Below are 25191 nucleotides of genomic sequence, written 5' to 3'. Positions count from 1 at the left end.
AAGCATCAATTCTGCGGCACTCAGCTTTCTTCACCGTCCAACACTCACATCCATACATGACCACTGGAAAAACCATAGCCTTGACTAGACGGACTTTTGTTGACAAAGGAATGTCTCTGCTTTTAAACATGCTATCTAGGTTGGCCATCACCTTCCTTCCAAGGAGTAAGCATCTTTTAATTTCATGGCTGCAATCACCATCAGCAGTGATTCTGGAGCCCAAAAAAGTAAAGTCTGACACTGTTTCCACTGTTTCCCCATCTATTTCCCATGGAGTGATGGGACCAGATGCCATGATCTTAGTTTTCTGAACGTTGAGCTTTAAGCCAACTTTTTCACTCTCCTCCTTCACCTTCATCAAGAGGCTCTTTAGTTCTTCTTCACAAACTTAGGTTTTCATAATTACATGGGTTCTTCCTTCATATTCACTTATTTGCACAGGAAGAGATTGGTTGCCCAACATCTTCCAGGTTGGAAAACAGTTTTCTAAATAAATCCATTTCCAACTGGAGTCCACAAATTATTTTGAACTTGGCGGGCAAAACTCTGCTCATGCAGCTAACTTTATTACAACCAACACATATAACTGAACTACAGATTTTCTTGTGACAGCAGCACTCCAAACCTAGCCCAGTGGCCTCCAGCCTGAAGCTTTGACTGCTGCTAAGTAGCTTCAGTTGTGTCCGACTCTGTGTGACCCCACAGACAGCAGCCCACCAGGCTCCGCCGTCCCTGGGATTCTCCAGGCAAGAATACTGGAGTGGGTTGCCATTTCCTTCTCCAGTGGAAGCTTTGACTGACTCAGTATTATTTCAGTAGGCAATGGGGCTTTGAATGGCCATTACCCCAGACAGTTGTCACCAAAGATACCTTACCAACAACATCAAACTTATCTGATCAACACAAACCTAATTTTACTCGGGGCTAAAAACACAAAATCATATAGTCAGTTTTTTAAACTTCAAAAGGTAAAATGTAGAACACCTTTTACCAAGGTGGAATAAACCAACTGAGCTTTTTAAATGTTATCTATCAGTATTCGATTTTGCCCGGAAGCCCATGAGGTAATTTTGAGGAAAATTTAAAAATAGCTGCACAGGAGCCAAAAACAAGGTCACTTTGTCTTTTGGTTCCTCAAATGTTGAAAAAGATCTGAAGTTTTGCAGAACAGGATGAAAAATCTTAAGATTCTCTTGATCGCAGCCAATCCCAGTCTCATGGACAAGAAAAGTCTTGCCTTCTATGAAGTAAGGGCACACAGCCACACACAGCAAGTCTGTATGAAGGCGACCTGTTTATATAAAACAGGGCTCATTTAGTTTCACTGTGTTAAAGGAGTTTGTCTTATGTGGGCCAACTCCTCTGGAGCGTCTCTGTGTCTTAGGAGCTCAAATTCAAGTCATATCCTATAGCTCCTTACCTTGTTCACACATTTATTACCTTCTGAATTCCTGCTTTTAACAGTTAAATCACAGGAACTAATTACTGTGGTATTAATCACACTTTTAGTTACTAGAAAATACAAGATCGTTTTTGAGTCACTTGTTGAATTCAGCGGGCCTTTCTAGTCCCAGAAAATAACTTTGCTCATAATCAACTTCTCTGGTGATAAGGATTTTGGTAATCACGGGCCACTGCACACCAAGCTCAGCAGGGCATGGAGACAAGCCAGAGAGGTGCCAGCACCCAAATGCTAGTGATCCCAAGGAGAGTGTGAGCAAGACAATGACTTTCGGGGAGAGCTGGGGAATGCCAGGGGCAGCCTCCCACACTCCAAGAATGTATCTGATTTAAAAACCATGGAAACAAAAGAGGGACAGGTTGCAAATCTGAATGCTGTAGGAGCAAGGAAGGCCCTGGTCTCAGATTTTATGCTTCTACAAATCTGACACCCAATTTTATTGCAGTGATTACAATTCTTGTTTCTATATTCTCAGCCACAAATGTGAAAAATGTACACTTCTTCAAGAAAACTAACACTTTTCATATCTGGTCTCTTCTTCAAAGTAAATAAGTACTGAGAAAAGCACTAGATACTTTTTAGTACTGAAATAGAATCCACTTGCTTCTTCCCAGGTTTCCACTAGACACATAAAGCAACCTCAAAAAAATAAATTCTGTAATACCAAATGTGACTTACACTACTTCACAAACTTTGAGAATCCCAATTTGCTAGCAGTGTTCTAAAAATGAGTCAAGTAAGTTTACAATTAATTGGAAAACTTCCTGTTTCATACATAATACTAGCAAGGGAGGTATGGCTAACTAATGATTTTACCAAATATTTGATTTAACCTCAGGCATTTAGGAAACCTCTTCTTTTAAAATTCCAATTCCTGCTATTAACTAATGGAGAGCCTTAGATAAATCCCATAACTTCTCTGGGTCTCAGTTACTAAGCAAGTCAAAGAAGTCGATTAGATTCAACTTGAGAATCTAAAAGTTACTGAACTCTGAAATGATATTTGGGGCAGCCATTCCTCTGTGACACCAAGAGCAGAGGAGGAAGAGTGAGGCAGGACAAGCAAGTAGCAGGATGAGCTCGGCTCAGAGAGGACTAGCGCCCCAACTGCCAAATCAAGATGTAGAAGTGCTAGCAATGCACTTACAAGTCCATGCACAGAAAAATATTTTATACCAACCACCTGTATAAAAATATTTTATACCAAGCATCTGCCAGAGAGCAGATCTAGTAATACCACTTAGGAGAGCAGAAGGGGCCAAATACTATTTGCATTGAATAGTTTGTAAGAATACATTTGAAAGAATTGACACTATATATTAGAAGTTAAAATCAATAAAAGCAAGAAACTGGGGCTGACTATTAACTGGAATCTGAATCTATTTTAAACTTACTTCCTTGAAATCACTCTAATGTTTCTAAAAAAGGTGGTAAGAAGCTGTAACTTTCAAAATAACAATCCCATTTAGTACTTAAGGTTTTTTTTTAAAATTATTATTATTTATTTATTTATTTGGCTGCATCTTGTCTTAGTTGTAGGCTTCCCAGGTGGCGCTAGTGGTAAAGAACCCACCTGACAATGTAGGTAGACATACGAGATGTGGGTTCGATCCCTGGGCCAGGAAGATCCCCTCGAAGAGGGCAAGGCAACCCACTCCAGGATTCTTTCCTGGAGAATCCCATGGACTGAGGAGCCTGGCAGGCTGCGGTCCATAGGGTCGCACAGAGTTGGACATGACTGAAGCAACTTAGCACACACAGTCTTAATAGAGGCATGCAAAGTGTTAGTTGCAGCATGTGGGATCTGGTTCCCTGACCAGGGATCAAACCTGGGCCCCTGCATTGGGAGCGTGAAATCCCATGGACAGAGGAGACTGGCGGGCTACAGCCCATGGGGTCACAAAGAGTCGGACACAACTGAGTGACTGAGCACACACACATACCACAATCATCTCAGGTGCCTGAAAGAAGCCTGTCACCTTTTCTCAAAAGAGGTTGTTCTTTGCTTTTGTTAGGTACTCTCTCTAGAGGCTGGGCAGCTCAGTGAGCCATGTGCTCAAGCTCTCCTGGGTTCCCTGTCCTCCATGTCACTCAAACATATCTAATCAGATGGATTAACAGTAAAAGGACCAAATAAAGAGGATGCTCTTTATTATTCTCAGAAGACTGTTACTGTTACTGTTACTAACAGTAACGTTTGAGGCAGGGAAACACAGTAGTCTGGATGGAGGATTTAGAGAGATGTTTACAGCAGATGCACCTTAAACCTAAAATCTTACTGCTTGTGATAAGCTTACAGTCCAGGAGGAAGTTTAAAGGCAAAACTTAGCAACCTAGCCTTTCTCATGTGTCACTGCTGATCTTAAGTGACAAGATGATTGAAGCCTTTTGATTTCCACACCAAGACACAGAGGTCAGGGTGCAACAGTAATCCTTCAGTGAGCTTTTCTCATTGAAAGGAAAAGCAGACATCAGAGCTCCAGGGTGACAGACTTGGCAGTGGGGTCATTAGCTCTGAGTGCTGTGGCTTGTGATGAACAGAAGCTCACTTCCACCCTGGCCTGTTGTCAGCTTGTGCTGGATCAGTCTGGGAAGAGTTAAGAGAGCTTGGCAAGTGAGGAGTTCGAAAGAACACTTGGCATATTTTCTAAGCTTTCCAGCAGGACAGTTCTGACAAACACAAATTAATTATGTCTTGATGTCATCGTAGGAGGTAGAAATTGCACCCATCCACTTAGGACAGTGATGAATTCAGGTCAGAAGCGATTTCATGTCCCATCAAGAGGAGGGCAGAGCTGAGGTGAGGGCGGTGCCTGACTGTGGGGGCACGAAACCCTTTGCCGACAGAGGGGGCAGAGGATGCTGCCGGGGTCATCCGTTGTGTTCGCTGCAATGCTCTTCAGACCCTCCGTATACAGCCGTGGGCATCACTTCCTTAAAGATCAAGTACAAAAGCACCTCTCCCCAGAAGCTGGTCCCTTGTGGACAACCTCTCTTGTTTACTACCTGTGACTAGCAATTTGTTACTTTTACCTTCTGGTTTTTTGTATAGTCTGCTTTCTAAGCATCTTCCCATGGAAACTGTAAGTTCCCTGAAGGCAGGAACCATTCCTCTTTCATTTGTAGCACAGCCTCTCATGAAGAGCAAACACATGGTGAGGGTTCCAGGAAAGCACAACAGACACCAACCCCGGCAGATCCAGGCTGGGCAGCGCTCCCACCACCCCCACTGCACCAGAAGCTCTGTATTTGCTGGCTCAGATCCCCCTGCAAGTCAGGCAGGGCTAATAACTAGAAGATCATTATGACTAGGGCTAATGCGTGGAAGAGTGGGAAGGAAAGAGAGAGCTGGCATTTTGAGGTGGCTGTTCTTCCTACAGGATGAAACCATGCTCCTCTAATCAGATGCCACTTTGCCTCTTGGGGTACTACTGCAGGTACATCCCAGTGCCTTTTTAATGCGATCAGCCGATTACTCTCTGTGGCCCTGAGCGATGCACAGCTCTGCCAAATGATCCATTCATGTCTCCTCTGGTCTCTTATTACACTCACTTGTTATCACACCACCTTGCAGAAGATTAGGTATTAATAAATCAGCAAAATGAGGTGGTATGTTGTAGGGGAATTGTCACAGGGATGATGTATGGTGAGCTGAACACAAGCAATAAAATAACCTGCATGGGTTAACTGTTCTTGCCATCAAAAGAAGAGGCTGGAAAGCAAGAGAGTTCTAGGGTACATCAGAGACAAAGGTAGGAGACATTCTGAGAAGACAAACAGTTGGGTCAAGCTCCACTAGAAGCCCCACCTTGACAGCAGGGTGTTAAGGTGCAGCCTGCAGGTTGTCTTGAGCTGATCACACAACTAGCGAAGCTGCTGACTGCAGGCAGTCATCAAAATGGTTTGTCTCCAAAGGTTAAGCTCAGAAGTGATCGACACGCTGGTTAGAAAACACGGATGGTGCGACTCTGTCGACACCTCTTCTCTTGCCTTCTATGGCATCTTTTTGGTATCCACGTGATTGAAAACAGTGTTTCACTGACAAAGAGCTATTTCTGCACTCACAAGAAGTTTACTCAAGTGTGAAATCTTGCGTGTTTTGTTTTTGTGTTTTTTCAAGATTATCATTTACTCACATCTGGAGTTAGGCTAAACATACAAAGTCTCAGGAAATAACCAGCCTTGTGGAATCTGCCTGGAAGACACAATCACTTTCAGGTGGGCAAATATCCTAAGAGTTAAAAACAAATACAAGACTCTACTGACCAGAGGGAGGGTTTGATTTGAAGAGGGGTAAAAAATAAAAAAGTACAACAGGACTAGAATTATGCAGCACCTCTTAACTTTATGTGTGTATGTAATGTGTATCTGCTCATGTAAACAAGTTCTAGGAACCCAGGGCCTGTGCAGGGGTTCCAGGAGGGCCCGAGTTCTCTCTTTTTCATTTTTTTTTTTTTTTTGCCGCAGCCCGCAGCACACAACATGTAACCTGCGGGACCTCAGTTCCCCAACCAGAGATCAAACCAGTGCCCCTCAGCCCCACGTTGGAAGTGCAGAGTCTTAAGCACTGGACCACCAGGGAAGTCTCCAGGAGGGCTCTGTCTAGAACAGGGCAAGCAGAGAATAGCCCAAGGGCCAAATCTGACAGCTGTAGATCTTTGCACACCTCAGAATGGTTTTTCCATTATAAATAGTTTGGGGGAAAAAGAAAATCAAAGGAAGACTATTTCATGACATGTGAAAATTATGTGAATTTCAAACTTAAGTTTTGAATTTCATCAGAAAAAAAAATTGTGGAAATGTGTTTTTTTCTCCAGTATATAAGTAAACTAAGTAACTAAGCTAAGTAAATACCTGCTAAATGAATGAATAAACTGATTGTGAAATATAATCTGCTATTTGGAAATGTTAGATGCATGTGAAGTACATACATACACACACACACACACCGGCCCCCGAGTTAGAGGGCTTTGGGTTTTGAGGAAGTTCTAATCTCAGTCTCTTGCTGCTTTACTGAATTATACTCGTGAGTGCTAGAGAGGGCTGCTATTTGCCATTTGGTTTCTGGCAGACAAGGAAGAAGTTTGGTTATGAAGTGATCTGATGTTGAAGAGAACTCACAACCCCCTGTAAGCAGGCAGACATCTCTCTAATGTTAAAACACTGGAACACTGCCTGGAACCTACAGATTCAGAGAAATGAACTGGACATCTCAGAGAAGATAATGGGAACTGGAAGGGACAAAATATCTTGCTTTTCCCCGGACAACAGCAGAGAAATACAAATAATGCCAAATTCCTCATAGGAAGGTCAACGCTAACAAAGCTGTTCATTTTGTTTTTCCACTTGCCTCATCAGCTGCTCAAATGACCACTCATTAAGAAAAGCCAACATAAACATAAAGGATGGTTCCCTATGACAACAACTCCTCTCAAGTAACTGACATCAGAGCTCCTGATAAGAGTCATGCAGCTTCTGGGGAAAGAAGAAAGGAGCAGGTTTCCAGCCTCCCTGAAAGGTCTCAAGGCTTGGAAAGTTGCAGCGATCTGTGTGGCAACAGCTCACAACACACTGGCCGTTACAAGATAAACGAGGCTTCTCCAAAGCTAGAAATGATCAATGTGACATAGGTACCAACTGCTTTGAATGAAGCCTAAAAATAATCCAAGTTGACTGTATTTTATAATTCTAGGTCAACTGGTCCTGTTCCCTGCTCTCTGGAGGCAGGACAAATAGCTTTGATAAGTGGTTGAAGGCTAGTGCTGGGATCTCCAAAAGCAGACACAGTGGCTAACAAAGGGTCTGTCTCTTCCTTCTTTACTCCATTGACTTGAAAATTGCTTAAGAATCATAATAACTCAAATTTAGGCCTCTTATTATAGAAAGCATAGCATCTTTTGAAGATGTTAGAGAATCTAGTATTTTGAAACAAGGAATAGAATATGAACAGTTATTTGTAAGAGTCACGATTATTAAGAAGAGAAAGATTAACTTAGGTGAACGAAGTTATTATTAAGTCCTCTCCCTCTGTTCTTGTGTACTATATAAGATTAGTTATTATATAGACCTCTTTTTTAATTTTTTTATTGGAGTAGAGTTGATTTACAATGTTATGGTAGTTTCTGATGTACAGTGAAGTCAGTTTTATATGTGCGTATGTATCCACTGTTTTTTAGATTTTCTTCCCATATAGGTTATTACAGAGCACTGAATAAAGTTTCCTGTGCTATACAGTAGGTTATTATTACCTATTTTAAATATAGTAGTATGTATATGTCATTCCCAATCTCCCAATTTATCCCCTCCACCCTGTAACCACAAATTTGTTTTCTACATCTGTGATTCAACTTCTGTTTTGTAAATAAGTTCATGTGTACCACTTCTTTAGATTCCACATGTAAGTGATGTCATACTTGTCTTTCTCTGATTTACTTCACTCGGTATGACAATCTCTACTATAGATCTCTTTTTAATCGACCAGAAATTAAAATAGCAAATAAAAATATTTCTAAAATACTTCAAGGAGTAAATTTGGAAGGGAAAAATAATTCTGTGTTTAAAGGATATTTTAGGTGCCTCAGTGGTAAAGAATCTTCCTGCCAATGCAAGAGACAAAGGAGACGTGGGTTTGATCCTTGGGTCAGGAAATATTCCTTGGAGGAGGAAATGGCAACCCACTCCAGTATTCTTGCCTCGGAAATCCCATGGACAGTGGAGCCACAGGGTTGCTAAGAGTCAGACACGACTGAGCACGCATGCACAAGTTGGTAAGAGTAAATTAGATAAAATTTTGAAGTCACCGAGTCATGCAATAAAAGTAAATTATACAGAAAAAAAAAGAGAGAGAGACTGAGGACCAAAAATGTGGCCATCCAGCCCTTCATGGAGCAGCTAGAGTGGCTACTGTTTACTTGACCAGGCCCAGGGCCCAGAAAGGAGCTCCCACCTGGGGGAGACACACAGTTTAAAAAAAAGGTGAGGGGGAATGGCCTGAGATCTCATGTAAGTATTCTTACCAGAGTAAATTTTTTTTTTAAATAATACATCAGGAGAATTTATTTTTTAGAATAGACAGAAACTAAACAAGAAGGCAATGGCACCCCACTCCAGTACTCGTGCCTGGAAAATCCCATGGACGGAGGAGCCTGGTGGGCTACAGTCCATGGGGTCGCTGAGAGTCGGACACGACTGAGCGACTTCACTTTCACTTTTCCCTTTCATGCACTGGAGAAGGAAATGGCAACCCACTCCAGTATTCTTGCCTGGAGAATCCTAGGGATGGTGGAGCCTGGTGGGCTGCCGTCTATGGGATCGCACAGAGTCGGACACGACTGAAGCGACTTAGCAGCAGCAAACAAGAAAACTAACTACAACACAACTCCATTCAACAAAACCTCTAACCAATTAAACTGAGATTACAATTCCAGAGAGTTCATAAAAAAAAAAAATTATTATTCCTATTAAATATATAATCCTTCTCTTATACATTATCATACATATAATGTAAATATATAATCTCTTAGTTTCACGTAAGCTATAATTTTATTTTATAAGCAAAAAATTATTAGGGAGAAAGAACAAGTAATATACTGCTTCCCTATCTGCTCAGAATCCAAAAAGTTCCTAAAGCAAGAGCTGCCGCTTGTTTGTAGCCCCCTGACTGGCTCAGCTCAATGCCTACAGCACAGCGTTTCCCAAACTATCAAAGAAGAAGGACCATTTTTTTATTTTACTTTTTTTCTTTTTAAAATCTCCAATCCATTGCGGGCCAAGATTTGTTTAAAAAAAAATTAAAAATTACTAGGAAAACAAAATTTCAAAAAGACATATAAAACACAAGTTCCAATTTCTAAAAATTAATATCACACTATTACAAAAGTTTCTAAATGCTGACTCTCAATTTCTTGCCCTGTCACAGGGTGGCCATACTTTGAGTGGCACTGGTATAAAATATTCAAAGGAAAGAAAGAAAGGTGCTGAGTTTGGTACAGTAGAAACGGCAATGACCTAGGTGTCAAGAAATCTGTCCTTTTGGACCTCAAAGCAAATCGTTTGCAAAACAAGGAAGGAGGGCTACTCAGTGACTTTTTTCAAACACGGTTTTAGCAGTGTGTGCCTTTTTCCAAACAAAATCTTGAACAGAAGGTTAGTGTGTAGCACATGAGAGGAACTGTGGTTGAGGTGGCACTAGGGGAAACCAGAGCTCATATACCTCTTCTTCCCTTGCCAGGCCCCTGACAAACTCAGTGCTCTCTGGAATATAGTTTGAAAAGCACCAGCTATTGCTAAGGTCCATTACAATTTTAATGTTCATTGTAGCCTAGATAATTTCACAGCACTCAGTTACAGGAGACTAACAAGCTTTCAAGAATACAATTGGACATTTACCATTACCTAATAAGTACAATTCTTAAGGTGTTCTTAACTTTTGGAATTCCAACAATCGGCTGTTTGTGAGCACTGGCCAGTGACCAATGTCTTCCATAAGTGGTAACAAAGGACCAAACCAGATCTCTTCTCAACAGTGTAAAGTCTTAAGCTGCAAACTAGACTTTGAGGGTCTAGATGACTGAGGATGAAGTCAAGGTTGACTGGCCCCTACCTAGTGTGGCTCCAAAGAGGACCCAGAGGAGAAATGGTTAACGCATAGACCTGCGTCACCAGTGTCCCCACCAATCACTTCAGGCTACAGCAAGAAAAGCAAAGCGCCACCTCACTAGCCACTAGCTGTGCTCTAACCCGAAGGAAGGTTCCTCTTCATCCTATTTTCATTACAGCACAGGATGGAGATCTGGGAGAGAATGTTATTTCTGCTTTCCAGCCAGAGGGAGCAAAGGAAAAATGTATCAATATTTCACTCATCTCCTCCAACACTGGGCCACCTATGTGTCGATTTCTTGTCGCAAAAGCTCTTAAACCTTTTTGCTTGATCTGTCAACAAACAAAAAGCCGAATCTAATCCTTTCAGGCCAAACCTATGTCCTGGCAAAAATCTAACCAAACAAAACAGCCCAGGGACTTGCAGCTCTGGCTATTTCAGTAGCCCTTTCCCTCAGCCCTCGCTGCTTTTTCTTTCCTTCTGTTTTTTTCATTTGTGTCTGATTATGAAGTGATGTTTGTTGATCTGGAAGATGACAGACATTTTTAGTGGTACTAAAACAACCTTCAAAAAAGTGATGACCCACTTTCTCCTTTCTGGCCTTACAGAAAGTAGAGGCAGGCCCCCGAGACCTGTTTGAAGTCCTTGCTGCCAGGAGATGGTCGGTTTATGTCTCCTGTCCGAGGACAGGAAAAGGACGCACTCTCGGCACCGTGTGCTGGAGAGAGATAAGACCAGAGATTTCTGTCCTCAGCACCTTATCAGCTCTTCCTGCTACTTTCCAGAGCAGAGAGAATCATGACTGGCAATAAACTAGTCTAAGCAGGGGCTGGGTGGTGGGCAGCTTGGGGATTGGAGGGAGGGAGGTAGGAAGGGGTGCAGGTTTTTAATATATCTCAAAATGGTTCAGTCCAAATAAAACTGTCTTTAAAAAAAAGTTAAAAACACCCATATTTTACATCTCACTTTGCTAAAACTGCAGCAACAGGGGTAGACGTTTTTATAAGAACTTCCTCTCTGGTTGGAATGCACTACCACCTTCCTTGCTCTGAGCCCTGCCCCTAACTGCTTTGTGCTACTGGCTTCCGGGCACGTAGCACAAGTCTGATCTGCCCGTCTGCCTGTCGATGTTCTGCCTGGCGGTGGCGGGGGAGGGATGAGGGACATGCGGCGGGAAGCCTGTAAACTAGAGGCTGCAGACAGAATGGTTTCTATAGGCACATGTGCCTCCACTTATTTGACTTTTAAGTTAAGTTTTCTTGGAGTACAGTTGCTTTACAATGTTGTATAAGTTTCTACTGTACAGTAGACGCGTCTTCATTTAGACAACCAGTGTTTTCTTTTGGGGATTATGTGTGAGCAGTAAGAGCTGCATAGCCCGACCAATGGGATAACCAGGTAAAGAAGAAAGATCTTGGAAGCAGGCTCCATGCAAAAAGTCTGTGCAGAATTTAAATTACAGAAGTGAATAATTTACAACATAAGAGAATAAAAATGGAGAATATAATCAGGAATCAGTGGACATATAACAAAATTAAAATTTAAGAATGCAATTTCTAAAAATAAAATGAAGGCTTCCCTGGTGGCTCAGCGGTAAAGAATCTGCCTGCCAACACATAAGACACAGGTTCTATCCCTGGTCCGAGAGGATCCCAAATGCCGTGGAGGAATTAAGCCCATGCACCACAACTGCTGAGCCTGAACTTGAGTCCAGGAGCCACAGTAAGCAAAGCCACTGCAATGGCTATGCACCCCAACTAGAGAGTAGCCTCCATTCTCCACAACTAGACAAAGTCTGCAAAGAAGACCAAGACAGCCACAAATAAATAAATAAGATTCTAAAAAAATAAAATGAAATGAACTTGATTTTGCAACCAGTCAATTGAATCCTTTTACAGAACAAAATTCCAAATGACTTTGAAACACTGTAATTTGATTGTACATAACCTAATAGATGTACCATAAGAGACAAAAAGAAATGGCCAAAAAAAATGTATTTAAAAACACCTCAACCTACTTTTTCTTATTTTTTTGATAATCAAGTTATTGATGTTGTTCTGTGACTACTATATATTCAATGGGAAATAAGCAAATGAATAATGTGGCATTTAAATGCTTTTTATTTCTAGAACCAAGAAATTCCTAGATTTCTTACTGTGGCTAAATAGAAATAAAAGATTAATGACATTAAGTCTTGTGGTCCTGAATTTGAATGAGCAATGTGAATATAAACTTATGGTATACGTTATCATTCGAAAAGGGTTGTGTCTTATTTGTTTAATCATCTGTCATTCAACAATGCTCTTGGATGGCAAGCAGAAACATCTGAGTTAAGAAGAAAAAGGAATTGGAAGGGTCTGGATCAAGGGAACTAGAAAGGAAGAAAGCAATTAAAATAACATTACTCAGAATAAGAATGATGAAATAATGAGAGATTACACTGCAGGGAGTTGTGACCATACCTGGAGCCTCTTTATACCTAGCCTGTTACACAGTATTGGCTAAACTATAAGATCCAGGCTGAGACTAAATGACTAGAAAGCAGACTCTGAAGTTCACTTGTAACTTCAACTCAAAGACAGCTGCTTCTATCCAATAATTTTAAGAAGGTGCCTCCAAGATATCAGCCTAATAGTCCCAGATTTTTCTTGGGATCTCTAAAAAGGAGTCTAAGCTACATGGTAACCAATGATAATGTGTCATACATCATGATTAATCCAATCCCAAGTAACTTGGGCCCATTAAAAAATAGAATAGTATAAATGCCAAGCTTTTGCCTCCATAAAAATGTATGTATCATGGTAACAAGGAGGAAGGGATGGGATGAGCATGGATGGGGGGTGATAATCTAAAATTAGATGACTGATTTAACTAAATGAATAACGTCACTGTTTAAAAATTACATTACACATTTTTTAAAAAGAATTTCTTAGGATCACAAAGTAAGCAGGTAAACAATGTCCAATCTGAAACTTTAATAATTTTGGAATAAGAATTAGATGACTATCTAAAACTGATACTCTATTATAGGCTTCCTTTTATTTTTATTTAATAATTTTATTTATAGATTTTTGGCTGTGCTCGGTCTTCATTGCTGAGCATGGGCTTTCTCTAGTTGTGAGTAGTAGGGGCTACTCTCTAGGTGTGGTGTGCAGGATTCTCATTGCAGTGGCTTCTGTTGCTGTGGAGCAAGGGCCCTAGACACACAAGCTTCAGTAGCTGTGGCACGGGGGCTCATAGTTGCAGCTCCTGGGCTCTAGAGCACAGGCTCAGTAGTTGTGGCACACGGTCTTAGTTGCTCCAAGGCATGTGACATCTTCCTGGACCAGGGAGTGAACCTGTATCTCCTGCTTTGACAGGTTGATTTTTACCACTGAGCCACCATGGAAGTCTACAGGCTTCCTTTTAGAAAAAGCACTGACAAGAATGTTCAGATTGTACTTAGGGAAAGCAGCTTCCTCAGGTCAGCTTCTCTGTTTGAAACCCCATCTAATCTAGGTTACAGAAATCCAGACATAAAATGCATTTAAGCACTTAAATGCATTTAAGGCTATTTAAAGTTCAGGCCCACAAAATGTTTCAAAACTGGTCAAGTAAAACTGAGACCCTCCATATGATTTTAAGAGTTGGAATGAGAATTACAAAAGGAGCCCTGCACAAATGTCAGGAGATGCAAGTGAGCAGGCTGGTTGTCACTATAGCTACTACATTGCTTAAAATGACTCTTGCTAATGCAGAAAACATCAGAAAGGCAAGAGAGGACAAACAAAACCCAGCCACTTTGGCCTTGTGCTATTTGCAGAGACTGAGTGCTGTTTAAAGAAAAAAAAAAGGCTGAGTGAATTTCCTAGCACCTCACTGGGTTTCTGTTAAGAAGTAACAGAACCCTGACCAACAGAAAGATCTACCATTTTATGGTGGGATGAAATGGGAGATTAGGACTGACATATAGACACTACCATGTGTAAATCAGACAGCTAGTGGGAACCCATGTAATGCACAGGGAGCTCAGCTCAGTGCTCTGTGATGACCTAGGGGGTGGGATGCAGCGGAGGAGTGGGAGGTCCAAGAGGGAGGAGATATATGTGTATGTATAGCTAATTCACTTTGTTGTTCAGCAGAAACTATCACAAAATTGTAAAGCAATTACACTCCAATTAAAATAATAGAATACCACTATAATACCAAAAAAGAAAGAAAGACCTACCAAAACTCTGACTCCCAATAAACACAGAGAACTTACCATTTAAATCTTATGGAAGAAAACAATTATCTGGAAAATTCCTGCAAAGCTTTAGGTTAAAGATTTTCTGTTTTAAACAGAATTTTTTTGGCTGTTAAAAAGTAGATCCAGTGGAATTACTTAGGATTACGATGTAATGACTGATAAGTATTGAGAATTCTATTAAACTATACTAAGAGCTCTTGGTGAAATCCTACTAATTTAGGGCTGAGTTTAAGCTTCTCACATTATCTCTATGGCCTGGCAAATTAACAAATCAGAATCCTCCTTAATACTTTCCAACCAAAGTCTACAGAAGACAAAAGCTTCATCTAATAGTGTTTCAGTGATCAATTCTCCAAATGACTTAATGACAAAATAGTCCAAATTACAAAGAGTGCCTAAGAGAAATACTTATTTAAACAACACTGAACAAGCCAGTGTTGAAAGAGCAATTTTTAAGTAACCAGTTTATGAATGCATGTTGTGGTATATGACTCTCTACATCTCACTATGTATCAATATGTGGGTATACATTCTCCACGTGAGGATGGAGCCATGCATCCTAAAAGGAACACGGCAATGTACTGTGAATAGTTCTTTCCTCCTTAGCGAAACAAGGAGCGATTTGTTGCCAGGGAAATCAAATTAAACATGGAAGGACTGGTTACCTAAAAGATCCTGGGCTGGTGCTATGGCTAGGAGATGAAGGGCTTTGGTGTGGCTAACCTGGCAGAACTAGGACATAGTGTGCAGAAAGACGAGACTGTCCATTTTACCACTGAAGATGCATAGATTCCACGGGACATGCAACGTTCAGACTGTTCTTAGGTAAAGTAGCTTCCCTGTTTATAGAAACAGAAACCTCACCAAATCGAGGTTATTGAAGTCAGACACATAAAATATGTCTAAGCACTTGTTGAAAAGCTATTTGGAGTTCATGACCCTGGTCATTTTTTTCACATTTTCATTAATCCAAAACACCTTGCAATGCTATAGAATTAGCCTTCATCACTTGTTTCTTTGTCAACATACGTGAAGAGTAATTGAGAGGAATTAGCCAGCTGAGTTTTGATGACCAGAGAATGACTCCTTTCTCAGTTCCTCTACTGTTCTGTAGTAACTAACCACGTAAGCCTATGATGTGACATCTGGCGGGAGAGGATGCCTAAGTCAGGTACAACTGATCACATGCCACCCTGGCAAGAGCCTTACATTTTAGGTGAGTTTTTCAGGGCCATTAAGCCTGATAATATCTCCAAGACCAAGTCTGTGGATGGCGACACTTTCTCAAGTCAATGAAAAAGTGAAGAGGCCTCGATATTATTCCTTTTCTCTTCTCTTGCCTAGCTTGTAGTGTGACAACAGCTGTATCTGTAACAACAAGCAGTTTGTCTGTCACAGGTAAGCAGGGGAAGAGTCATGGTAAAACATGGAAGCTGTGTGATTTTTCCTAGGCTAGGGGAGCCAGGACAGTGTGTGCAGAAACATGCTTCCTGAAGGAAAGGAAAACACCCCCCAAACCTCTCAGTTTGGCTTTTGCTCAGGCAGAACCCTTTTGGCTCTATTTTCAGAAAATTAAAATGAGCTCTGGCAGCAACTACCGTGCTGCATCCCCAGACCTGCCCTTTTTGGACTGAAGGGTTTGTTCCTGGGTCAGTCCTCCTGGGAGCAGCCACCTGGCCTGAGGTCACACTCCCATTCCTGGGGGACAGGGGCCTGGCCCCAGTGACTGCTCACTGCAGGGCCATGAAGGCCCAGCTCCTGCAAAGATCTGGAGGGATTCTGAGGGGGTCCTGAGGAGCCAGCTGAGGACTTGACTACATCATGGAGGCCCAGCTGCTCTCCCTGCCCGATCCTGTTTCCTCACCTTGAGCACCCCTCAAAGCTAAGTCTCCACACAGCACCTCGCAATATATTTCCTTCACGCTAATTAATGTCCATTTGAGAGTCTGCTTCCCGGGGAACCAGGCTTAATGGTGTCCCCATAGTTCAGAGCTCCACTTCCGTCCTTAGTAACTTAGCACCTACAAGCCAATATGTTCATGCTACTGTTTTTGAGTTTTAAAGATCCCCCTTAGCAGTCTCCTTGGTCTGAGTGAATTATCTTATGAGGCAACAGTGTGTGTGTGTGAGAGAGAGGGGTGGGGGGAAAGGGGGTGTGGGGAGGCCAACGTGTGGGGTCTTGGTTACAAAACTGCATAGATTTTAGCAGTTTACCTCTTACCTGAGGTTCCCCACAAACTCTATTATTTTTAACATGGAATTCTGTAAAATATAACATTTTTCAAGAACACATACATTGTGCTTTAACAGAGAAGCCTGTATTCGACATTATGCTTTATAATATTTATTTCTGGACACTGGTACTTGGGAAGAGCTTACAATATTAACTACTGTCTTTCAGAATACACTGAGTCACATGAAGGCAGGAACCATTCACCTGGTAAAGAGCCAGGCAAGGGGCTCCGTTGTGATACAAGAGGGGTGCCAGCAGGCATGGTGATTTATGCTGTAAAAGGATTCACTGTAGGACTTAAAAAGTGAATGTAGTCAACGTATTAAAGGATGTAGAAGATGAAGTCAACAAGATCCAGCACACGGGAAAAGCTTGTAAGACAAGGAACTCAAGGTTTCTTCAATAATAAAGTACAAGGAAAAAAGAAAGGAGGAACTGAAACCTGTAGATTAGAAGAGTCTAAAAGGCATTATCATTTAACTGCAATATACAAACCTTGTTAGGATCCTGATTCAAACACACACACTAACTAAAAATTTCCAAGGCAACTGGGAATATTTTTGAATACTGACTGGATCTAATGCCATTCAGAAATTGTGGTTCAATATTTAGGTGCTGGGGTGGTGTGTTTGAGAGTCCTTATCTGTTAGAGAAGTATAATGAAATGCTAAAATCTGATAATAAGATAAAGTGATATGATGTCTAGGAATTGCTTCAATAACTGGAGAGAAAAGTGGGTGGAGTACAGCTGACACAATATTGGCCATTGAACTGATCACTGAGAACTGAGCTGGGAATGGATAGGTAGGGACTCTGATTATTCTGCATTTTTACATGTTAAGTTTTCCATAATAAAATGTTTTAAAAAGTGAATGCCGGTATATAAGGAGAATTGTCCCTGGAGTAGAGTGAGTAACCCAAGGCATCTACTGGTGAGTGAAAGCGATCACTAACTAAGTGGCCTAGCTGAAGCTGGCAGTTCCATTATCCTAAGAGAAATCACCTCGGGCTCCAAGAAGGGATAAGGCAGAGGGGAACCCGACCGTGGCCGAGCCATAATCCCACATGCGTGCTGACTCAGACGGGAACACAGAGGCCAGCACGGCGCTGTGTTTCCCATGTGAGATCATGGATTGGCCACCGACAGTCACTACTAATGTTAGAACAGGGTTTTTCCCTGAAAGAGTCACAATTCCTCTTCACTAGCAAAACAGGAACTGATTCTAACAGGAATATTATGTAATTCCAGGGAACTGAGGAGACTGGGAAAAGCAGGATGAGGGGGAGAGAAGAGCACAGGATGAAGGTGGAGGCGGGGAATGGAAACTGCCCATGAGCTCGTGAAGGGGGCCCAGCCCGAGATAGCTTCCTGCCTGCCTCACCCTTTCCAGCCAGCTCCTTCGTTCCTTGGATTACCACGCAACTTTCAGGCCATCAAAACATGACAGGGGGTAGGGGGATCATTTGCAGGGGGGGGAACATGATGCGGGAGTGAAAAAGCCTCTCTTCTCCATAGCTAACAAGCAGCACCGAGGGGATCCTAGGGAAAGAGAAGAACAGGGGGCTAACGATGAGGAGGCAGGCCACTTGCACTGTAGAAAGAACAGTAGTCCAGTGGGGTGCCTTCAGGAAACGGCCAGCAAGTATGGAGCCCATAAGCACCACGCTTCTCAGGCTCAGTGGCTAAAATCGCAAGCTCCTAAGGAGACATGTGCACATTTTTAAAAAGCTGCACCAGGGTATGTACATTATGATCCTGCTTTTGAGACGCCAGGAGGTGGTAGACACCATCTCCAGCATGCCTACACTCCTCTGCACATCGAGGTTTAATTAGGGTTATCTCTGGGTGTTTGGATCATGGCTTTCTTCCTTTTTTCCTTACTCTCAATTTAATGAGAAAGTCTTTTATTTTTTTTTGGCCATGGAGCATAGGGGATCTTAGAGTTCCCTGACCAGGGATCGAACCAACGCCCTCTGCAGTGAGGGTGCAGAGTCTTAACTACCAGACCACCAGGGAAGTCCCTGGATCGTGGCTTTTTTCTGCTTCTAAATCCATACCTATAGGCAGTAGTTTTTCTACAGTTAATATTTACTGCCTTTATAATAAAGAGATCATTTGAAATTTACACACACACAAAGAGAAAAAAAAAAACCCATCACCACAAGCTTAGGGCAGAGTGCTCTTTCCTCTAGGATAATCACACTTAGGGCAGACTGCTGTCATCCCAAGCGGCAGGTGTAACCTTGACTCCGAAGTGATAACCCCAGGAGACATCTTCTGAGTTCCCTCTGCCACTCGCCCAGCTCCTTCCTGCATCCCTGCACCTCCAGGGGAAGTCCCTATGTCTCTCTCAAGGCCCCTCCCCCTCAAACCCACCAGCTTGTGTCTACAGGGACTCTGATGAGACCCAAGGGAGAACGCCTTCAATCACATGAAGTGACAGGAGAAAGGAGCCCAGTGACAAGGAAGGAGGATTAGCAGACGACGTGGCTCAAGGGAAGAGACGCTTTGGCAGACGTGGATGGGTCCACAGAAAAAGGACCTCATGGCATCAGATGAAAGGTGAGAAAAAACAATAGTAACAGCAAGGAAATGAAAGGCAAGTGAATGCATAGTGAGTGGGAACCAAGAAAAGTGTGACGGCCGGGAAGGCCCAGGACGACATGCACACGTGCTGAGCTAGTACCTCACTGTTGCGCTGATCAGTAGCCCAGATCTGCTCCAAGCTCGGTACTCCTCATCCCCGGGAACCACACTACCATCCACTCATGCGGCTGCCTAGCCGGGTCAGACCCCAAGTCCTGGGGCATCCACCCTGCCCTCTGGTATCACTCAAACCTGTTCCTTTCTCTTGTTTGCCCCAGGCTTTCCAGGCCCCTCTGGAACAACAGCCTCTGCACTGAAGTGTCTGTTTAGTCTTGCCCCCTCCTGCCTTCACTCTTCTTCCCATATCTCTTGCAGCCAAAGGATCTTTCTAAATTACAGAAAAGATCATGCCCCGTCTGTGCTTCAGATACCTCAGTTGCTCCAAATGCATGCAGAGTTCTTGGCGCTGAGTTCCCAGCTCATGTCTGCACAGGGTTCCCTGGATGCCTGTTTCCAGTATGCCTTCACTGAAGAGCACCTGGCACACGGCAGACTCAGGAGTTGCTCATGATTAATGAAGGAAGTAAAGCAGATTCACAGTAAAACAGTCTTAGAATGGATTTACGAGGGATATTTGCAAATGGCATGTCATATGCAGATGAGGGACTCGCGTAAGGTTTAGTTATATTTTTAGGACCTTCAGACTAACAGTTTATCAACAGGTGAACATAAGAGGGAAAAAGCACTAATTAAGTGCTTCCAGGTGGGCTTCCCAGGTGGCTCAATGGGTAAAGAACCTGCCTGAAATGCAGGAGAAGCAGGAGATGTGGGTTCGATTCCTGTGTCAGGAAGATCCCCTGGAGGAGGGCATGGCAACCCACTCCAGTATTCTTGCCTGGAGAATCCGATGGACAGGTGAGCCTGGCGGGCTGCGGTCCATAGGTCACAAAGAGTCAGACACAACTGAAGCAACTGAGCACGAACAAGGGACAGGACAGGATCGCTCTCATGTGTGATATACGGCCCACAGTGTATATGACTCGGATTAGCACCAAACGGCATTCTATGCTGTATGCACGTGTCTATATATATGATATAGTTACAACCGTGATATTACTTATGTCGTAACGTATATTACATATAGTTATATCATATGTACAACTGAACACAATAAACCCCTTTTCACTGGAGACTCCCATCTTACAGGCTATCCCAGGTCACTGCCCAGCTCTTCCCCAGGTAGGCATCTCCCATGCCCAGGTGGATGCCGACCCTCCCGGTGCACTCCTAGCCCCGTTCCACACTGTCTTCTTCCCCAGTCAGGCTCCCCTGGCTGTGGCTCTTAGTGTACACACACCTCCAACCCTCCAACCCTCGCACCATCTGCTGCGTGCCTGCTGCGTGCCAAGACTTTGCTAGAGGTGGAGATCTGCCTTGAGGAGTTTCTAGAAGCACAAGCTTGAATAGTTCCTGACCTCTATGAGTATCCACTCTTGCTTGCATCCCTAAACTATTTTAACGAGCAAGTGTCTATATAATCCTCTATTAGCTGGTCTGTAAAAAATGTTAAGCCGAATGATTATTTATGACACAAGAGTTTTCTGAGCCAAGACTTATGTTCCTGAGCCTGGTCTGTTCAAATGTCTTGTGCTAGACGATTATTTCCCCACTCAAGAGCTTCTAATGGGCTAACGCTAAGAGAAGAACTCAGAGATCCACTGGAACGTAGGCACTTGCTTTAACTTTTATGGTGAAAAGTCATTAGTTTTAATAACCAAACAAAAAGGAGTCTATCTTCAAAAATAAAAGTAGAGTAAGTTTACAAGTCATTTAGCCTCAGGGACCTCTGTCAAAAGGCAGCAACATGAATACAGTTAATGAATGTTGTTATAACAAATCATGGTAACGTGAGTCATTTCAGTGTGTTCCTTATTACCTGTGGAGATCTGACTTAAGATAAACTTAAAACAAATATTATTGCAATGAGTATCCATTAACATATTCAAACAAGAAGCAAGATAACTCAAACAGGGTGTGTGAAAGCTACGCTGTCCAGCATAGCTTTTGTACAAGAAAACTGCATCCGAAGATTTTGGAATTTGAACAAATGTAAACTGTTAAAAAATGGACTTGCTAGTGGCCTAGTAGTTGTTTGTCAATTAATATAATAACTCTCTTCATTGACTTTTCTGTTCAGAAACAAGAACGCAATGGAAGAACCATAAGGGTGCATTTAGAGGAACGGTCTCATAAGAACCAAAGCTACCAACGCTCACTGATTGGTAATTTGTCACCAATTAAAATCTGTAACTACAAATATACAGCTTCGATAAACATTCACACATACACCTCCTTTAACCAAGAAGAAAAGGAACTTTTGTTTTTCACAAGAAGTAGCTTTGTTATATGTTTACTTAAGGCTGAAGCAATATGGCGAAGTAAAAAGCATCAAACCTTTTGCCTATTATTATTTTTGCTTTTGGTCAGCTGTGCTACAAGTGGGATCTTAGTTCCTGACCATGGATTGAACTTGTGCCCCCTGCAGTGGAAGTACAGAGTCATAACCACTGGACCATCAGGGAAGTCCCCATTACTAGTTTTAAAATGAGTGGGAAAATAATGTATGCCTTCAAATTAAGACTTTTAGAATTTAAAACTAAAATCCAACTGCACCAGAATTTTTAAGATGTCATTTTTTATGTTATGACATCAAAAACAAAAAGTGCTCTGAATTCTTCCCAGGAAGAGAAAGACCATTTATTTACTGTATTTATTCAGGGCAAGCTTCCTTGTGTGTGTCAGAATGGGAGCTTTAACATCACTGTAGAAGAGAAACGGTGATAAAGGAGGTGGAAAAACCACATCACACATTTCCAAATATTTAAAGAGGGTCAATGTTCTGCCCACTTAGAAAGTGGGCATTCATTTAGAGAATCAGAAAATTCAAGTTTCTTGATTTTAAAAGTGAAAAAGTCTAAGATTAATGCACTCAACAGCAACAACAACAACCACTTGGACGGGGGTAAAGTGCTAATATCAAAGGAAAAAAATATCACCAGACCCACAGGGCTAAGGGTTATCAAGCTTCCTCCTCAGCCAAGTAAGCTCACAGAATTCCTCTGACGTGGTTACAAAGAACTTGGCTCGCTCCCATATGCTGTCTTTCTTAGCTGCTATAATCAATGAGGTAAAAGGGTTCTTTCTAAAGGTGCCAACAAAAATTTTCAACAATCAATGTCACCTTAAGTAAAAGAAAGTCTTTACCTTGTAACTTCTGACACACTTCATAGTCACTACTTATTTAAAAAAAAAAATCAAGACTCCCAAAGCATACCTAAACTGGTAAAGTTAAAATTAAGGTGATCCCACAGTTTTTAAAATTCAAGTCTATGATAGGGAGTTTCAAATATTATGACAGTCACAAAAAACAACCAAAAGGTCCCTATCCACAAGTATTACTTGAATCCTTTTCACACTGCCTGCCATCTCTTCCTTTCAACTGAACATAGAATTTGTATGGGTGAATAAAATAAAGAGACTCCTTTAATTGCCAGTTGTGGTTTAAGCAAAACTATTATCTCCACAGAAGAAAGGTAAAGATACTGCATAAAGAGAACTAGCTGATGACTTGGGATGCCAAGTGGTAAAAGAGCTCAGAGATCTGGAGAAATAGTGGGCTCAGAAAAGAATGAGATGGAAGGTTTCTAATGCTGCAAAGCGTATCTGCTACTGCTGAGTCACCTCAGTCATGTCCGACTCTGTGCGACCCCATAGATGGCAGCCCAGCAGGCTCCACCATCCCTGGGATTCTCCAGGCAAGAACACTGGAGTGGGTTGCCATTTCCTTCTCCAGTGCATGAAAGTGAAAAGTGAAAGTGAAGTCGCTCAGTCGTGTCCGACTCTTAGTGACCCCATGGACTGCAGCCTACCAGGCTCCTCCATCCATGGGATTTTCCAGGCAAGAGTACTGGAGTGGGGTGCCATTGTCTTATCCACTAACCACTGAATGCACGAAGCAGCTTGTTTGCACTGATAAGAAAGACTTCTACGGAACTGTATGCAAAAACTAGGTACTGGGCAGCCTCCTGTGTAGGAGGGCTCCCATCTTAAGTCAGAGAACCCCAGGCAGGTGAGGGGCACAGGTGTTGTCCCCCGCGCCAGACAGAGCCACTGGGAAATTTGATTTGGTTAATTTCCACCAGAGTGAAGACAATCTGTAAGAAATCCGATGAATCAGAACCTTTCAAACTTACATTACAGCCTCCATCCTAATAGTCACTTAGCCATCAAATCACACTCCAGAGAACAGAACAGGAAAAGAAATGACAGTAATTCTTTGTTATACAGAAGACCCAGTGAGTGAGGCATGCCTTGTCCACTGCTGTCCTATTTGTCTAGTTTTATCCTGGTACTAAATTTTCCCCTAAGCATACAATGTTTAGGACATAGGAAAGTCCTAGAAAACTAACTTGTTAACTTCAGATAGACTATAAAAATCTGTTGCTTTGCCTACATTTCTTTATGGGTAATTTCTTCTTTTAGTGACCTAGAGCAGTGTTCCTCAACTTTCTGCAAGAGGCATAAACAGGTGGTTTTTCAAAAAGAGGTGTTCACAGTCAAATAAATAACAGAAGCTTTGACGATATACCATGTTCATTACCACATAAAGAATTTAGAATGCAGTAAAAACAAAAAACTTGTTACATAATTATGTTTCATCAGGTGTCTCCCAAATGTATTCAAACATGTGACATGACAATCATCAAGTTTCACCCTCAAATATCTATTAACACGGTCTCGTGTTTTGAGGAACATCTTTGGGGGGGATCCCTCCCTTATAGCAATGTTGACAGTAAGAACCAACCACAAGAAACAGCACCAAGGTGTAAACTGAAGCTGATTTGGTTTCTCTGACCCTCAGCACTGCCCCCCTAGGTCAATCTGCAGCACCGGGAGGCTGAACTACAGCAAGGATGCTGCTGCTGCTGCTGCTGCTAAATTGCTTCAGTCGTGTCCGACTCTGTGCGACCCCATAGACGGCAGCCCATCAGGCTCCGCCGTCCCTAGGATTCTCCAGGCAAGAATACTGGAGTGGGTTGCCATTTCCTTCTCCAGTGCATGAACGGGAAAAGTGAAAGTGAAGTCGCTCAGTCGTGTCCGACTCTTAGCGACCCCATGGACTGTAGCCTTCCAGGCTCCTCCATCCATGAGATTTTCCAGGCAAGAGTACTGGAGTGGGGGTGCCATTGCCTTCTCCCAAGGATGCTACTGAGTTCAAATCAAAATCCCTGTTTTACGGCAAGGTCCTGACACCAGTTTGAATCCTCAACAAAGTAATAAAATCTCTGAATCTTCCTCATATTCAACACCTGCCCTGCCCAACTCTCAGAGTTGGTACCTCATGATGTACAATGAAACTACTGAGACTGTACTTGCTAACCCAAAAGCGCCATAAAAAATAAGACATTATTATTACTGTTCTTGTAACGACAAGAATGACTCCTTGTCTAATAAAAAGGCTTCAGTTTAACACCCTGGACCTTCTGTATGTAGCTCAGACCTACCAGGGAGAGTCTGAACCAGTCAATAGTGTTTCTACTGATCTCAATGAAAGTTTTGAACCTGTGGTTGGTTATAGCAGGCAATATAATTGCTATCCAAACGACAACAGTAAAACCCACAACAACAGAAACTTTCTAAAGACAAAAACACATCTGAGTCATGTAGATTACTGCAGTCTGAGAGTATTAGCACACAAATATTTTATTCAAAATAAAAAGAGAACCTCTGAGTCAGAGATACAGAAAAGAAATCTAAATCATAGATGCCTGGGATCAAAGATATCTGAAATTCACTTTTATTCCTAGCACTTCATTATCATGATAAAAAGCTCCAAAGATATCTTTTGGTAATCTCTAACAATTTAAAGAAACAGTAAACTAGTAGCATACTTTCAGTCACAAAGAAATTCATAATTATTTGGTAATTACGAAATGGTACAATAGTAACTAATGTCCTTTCAGTTTCTGATGGAGAGAAGAAATCTGCATTAACACATCAATGTCAGAGGAATCTCAGTCAT

General features: G+C 42.1%; 1 protein-coding gene and 1 long non-coding RNA gene across 19 annotated transcripts in view; both read right to left on the bottom strand.

Moving 5' to 3' along the window:
• Positions 1-25191, bottom strand: part of PINX1 (PIN2 (TERF1) interacting telomerase inhibitor 1) — a 63842-nt gene that overhangs the window by 2030 nt on the left and 36621 nt on the right. The gene's annotated exons all lie outside the window — the stretch shown is intronic.
• LOC145508708 (uncharacterized) lies at positions 5900-23991 on the bottom strand. Its single transcript, XR_014055547.1, has 2 exons — positions 23106-23991; positions 5900-8566 (listed from the first exon to the last, which is right to left on the bottom strand). It is a non-coding gene; the product is annotated as an uncharacterized LOC145508708 (long non-coding RNA).

Source organism: Giraffa tippelskirchi, chromosome 1 (genome assembly GCF_054371585.1).
Source record: "Giraffa tippelskirchi isolate mGirTip1 chromosome 1, T2T-mGirTip1v1.2.pri, whole genome shotgun sequence".
Taxonomy (NCBI): Eukaryota; Metazoa; Chordata; class Mammalia; order Artiodactyla; family Giraffidae; genus Giraffa; species Giraffa tippelskirchi.
Note: the sequence above shows the minus strand (reverse complement) of the source record. Positions and strands in the feature narration are given on the sequence as shown.